The sequence below is a fragment of the Orycteropus afer genome, unplaced genomic scaffold (assembly GCF_000298275.1).
Source record: "Orycteropus afer afer isolate SDZICR_OR568_19922 unplaced genomic scaffold, OryAfe1.0 scaffold00036, whole genome shotgun sequence".
Lineage (NCBI taxonomy): Eukaryota > Metazoa > Chordata > Mammalia > Tubulidentata > Orycteropodidae > Orycteropus > Orycteropus afer.
Window position 1 is genome coordinate 10,688,732 of NW_006921623.1, and position 4,079 is coordinate 10,692,810.

Consider the following 4,079-nt stretch of genomic DNA (forward strand, 5'->3'; position numbering starts at 1 on the left):
TTGTTGTTGTTGTTGTTATGTGCCGTCAAGTCAGCCCCGACTCATAGCGACCCCTCCTTGGGTTTCCGAGGCAGTATCACTACAGAAGTAGGATTGTCCAACCTTCCTTCCGAGGAGCAGCTGGTGGATTTGAACTGCCAGCCTTCTGGTTAGTAGTCAAGTGCCTTAGGCACTATGCTACCAGAGCTCCTTACTATTATTATTATTTTATTGTGTAACTCTGTTGCTTTCCATACAATTCATACACATTCTGTTTTGGGACATTTAATACAATCCCATTATAACATTTTTCCCACTTCTTCCCTAGGTCTAACACTTCCCTTCATTCTTCCTTCCCATCCACTCCCACCTACCTAGCTCTATCCCTAGGAAAATGCTGTCCTCTTGATTTCATATGCTTGATTATTCTAATGAGTACGTACCCTTCTGATATTACTGCTCATCTTACAGGCCTGTCTATTGTTGGGATGCCAGTTGAATCATGGACATCTAGTTTCTAGCTTGAAGGATTTCTAAGGGCCATAGACTCAAGGGTTCTACCAGTCTTCACCAGATCAGAAAGCCTGGTCTTTTTACAATTTTGAATTTCATGCCACATTTTCCCTGACACTATTTGAGACCACTAGTTGTGATCCCTTTCAGAGTGGTCAGCTGTGGCAGCTGGGTACCATCTAGTTCTTTTGGTCTCAGGATTATGGAGGTTGGGATTCACATGCTCCATTAGTCCTCTGGACTATTTGTTTCCTGTTTCTTTGATTATCTTCACTCTTCTTTGCTCCAGACAGGGAGAGACCAGTAATAGTTCCACCTCAGACAGATACTCACAGCTTTTGAGATCCCAATCACCGCTCGCCGAAGTAGAATATAGAACATCATCATTGTGGACTATGTTATGCCAACTGATTTTAGCGACCACCCCCCGACTATGGTCCTGAGCTTCCATACCCAGTGACACATTCCCTTAAGATTACCATTATTTCTAAAGTTTTAATCACATTTTCTTCAAAATAATCTTACTTTTTTGATACGTAAGGAGGCAGAAAATAGTTCACTCGACGAGTACAAATCTAGGCAAACAAAAGGGGGAAAGTAAGAAATTCAGAAAGAAAAAGGGAGAAAAGTGCGACACTAGAATTTACAGTTAAGGAGCAATGCACAATGTAACCATAATTTAGAACAGATCATAGAGGAGCAAAGTTAAATATGGAAAGAAGTAGAGTATGAAAGTAACAAAGGAAAATAACGACACCATTAAAAACAAGGTCACCCGTTCAGCGGTGCTAACAACTAACATGGGAATTCAGGCCATTACAGAAGAATTTGCCAGCTCTTTCATATTTCATTTTAAAGGTTTTTATAATTATTCAAATTCCACAATAGTGGAGACCACAGGAACTCTGCAATGATTACTAAAGAATATTCTAGAAGTAGGTAAATGTGACAAGTGATTACAATGGGATATTTCCAGATCAAAGGCAACAGGTAAACTTTAACTTAACTCTCTCAAGAAATTAACTTGTGTTTTATGGACTATGCAGAAGTATTTGTGTGGATCATAACAAACTATGAATAACATTGAGAAGAATGGGAATTCCAGAACACTTCATTGTGCTCATGAGGAACCTGTACATAGACCAGGAAGCTGTCATTCGAACAGAACAAAGGGACACTGCATGGTTTAAGATCAAGAAGGGAGTGTGTCAGCGTTGTATCCTTTCACCACACTTGCTCAATCTGTATGCTGAGCATATAATCCAAGAAACTGGATTATATGAAGAAGAATATGGCATCAGGATTGGAGGAAGACTCATTAACAACCTGTGACATGCAGACAACACAACCTTACTTGCCGAAAGTGAAGATGACTTGAAGTACTTACTGATGAATATTAACGACTACAGTCTGCAGTATGGATTACACCTCAACATAAAGAAAATGAAAATCCTCACTATTGGACCAATAAGCACCATCACAATAAATGGAGGAAAGATTGAAGCTGTTAAAGATTTCATATTACTTGGTTACACTGTCAACACCCATGGAGCAGCAACAAAGACCTCTATAAAGTGCTAAAGAGCCAAGATGTCTCTTTGAAGACTAAGGTGCCTAACTCAAGCCACAGAATTTTCAGTAGCCTCCTATGCATGTGAAAGCTGGACAATGAACAAGGAAGACTGAAGAAGACTTGATGTTTTGAGTTGTGGTGCTGGGGAAGAATACTGAAAGCACCATGGACTGCCAGAAGAATGAACAGATCTATCCTGGACAAAGTGCAGCCAGAATGCTCCTTGGAAGTGAGAACGACCAGAGTTTGTCTCACCTACTTTGGTCATGTTTTCAGAAGGGACCATTTCCCTGGAGAAGACGATCTTGCTTGATAGAGTGGAGGGTCAGTGAAAAAGGGGAAGACCATCAACTAGAGGGACTGACACAGTGGCTTCAACGATGGGCTCAGGTATAGCAAGGACTGTGAGGCTGGCACAGGACTGAGAGTTCAGTGTTTTGTTCTGTTGTACTTACGGTCGTTATGAGTTGGAGCAACTTCAACGGCACCCAACAACAGGCACCAGCCAGGAGCTCTGGTAGTGTATGGTTAAGGCATCTGCCTGTTAATCAGTAGGCCAGTGGCTTGAATCTACCAGCTGCTCCGTAGAAAAAAGATGAGCAGTGTGCTTCTGTAAAGATTTACATCCTTGGAAGCCCAATGGGGCTCACTATAAGTCAGAATCTACTCAACGGCAGTCAGTTTGGATTGGTTTGGAGGCACAACTTAAACTGGACTATTAATTTGAATACAATTAGGTTTCTCCTAGGGAAGAGGAGAAGAGGCAGAGAAGGAAGAAGTGATTTATTTAACACATTCTCTTTTGTTCCCCACCCCAAGCAGTAAGAGAAGGGGAATGGGTAGTCCAGGAATATTCTAAAAAAGAAAAAAAAAAAAACCTCACTGCCATTGAGTCCGTTCGACTCATTATGACCCCTCCTTGGGTTTCCGAGGTGGTATCTCTACAGAAGCAGATTGCCCAATCTTCCTTCTGAGGAGTGCCTGGTGGGTTTGAACTGCCAGCCTTCTGGTTAGCAGTCAAATGCCTTAGGCACTATGCCACCAGAGCTCCCAGAAAAGCTATATTAGAGTTGCCACAGCAACTTCCCAGGCTGAGTCAGAATGGGTTTTAGGGATTAAAATGACAGGAGTGGGCAATGCTGGGTGACAATGCAAACTATGTCATCATTTCTGATTCTCATGACCAATTATCTTTCAGGCATATGTTCTTGAAAGTCCTATAAATTATTCAAACCCAGCAAACTAACTCAAATTGAAACATACTATGTTCCCTCTCACCATAGGGCCTCAGTTCTACCAGAGGGCTTTCCCAATTCTTTAAATGACTCATTAGTTGAGTTTTATATCCAGTGTCACCTCCTCAAGGAAAACTCACCTGACCGCCCTCTTTAAAAGCCTCCTCTCTACCCCTGCAAATCATTCTTTATCTCAGTATCCAGTTGCAGTTTCTTCATAGCCAGATCACTATCTCTGAGATTATCTTTCCCATTTACCTGCTTACTTGTTGGTTACCTGTTCTATCCACTATGATGATGGTCTATGAGACCAAGTACCTTATTTTGCTCACTGATATATCCTTGGAGTCTAGACACTTGGCACTTAGCACATGTTCCATGCTTATTAAATAAAATTGCTACATAAATTCCATATCATGAACTTCATGGCATTTAATGAACTTCAGAAGATTTTGCTCTTATATATTTTGCTTAAAAAATAGTCACTTGGGCATTTAGTAGGATACTTCAGGCAAACTAAGAGGGTGGATAAAACCAGTAGAGTGAATTCTTGATGAGTGTTGGATCTGGGTGATGTGTTCATAGAGTTCGTTATGTTATTCCCTCTACTTTCGAGTATGTTTGAACTTTTCATAATAATAATAAAAAAAATGATTTCTTTTCTCAAAATTCAAAACCAAAAAACCTCTTAACCACACCCTACTCTTTGAAACCTATCCCACTCCCTCACTCCCTTTACTGACATTCTGGTTCCACAGAGTGCACTTAAACACCGAGTT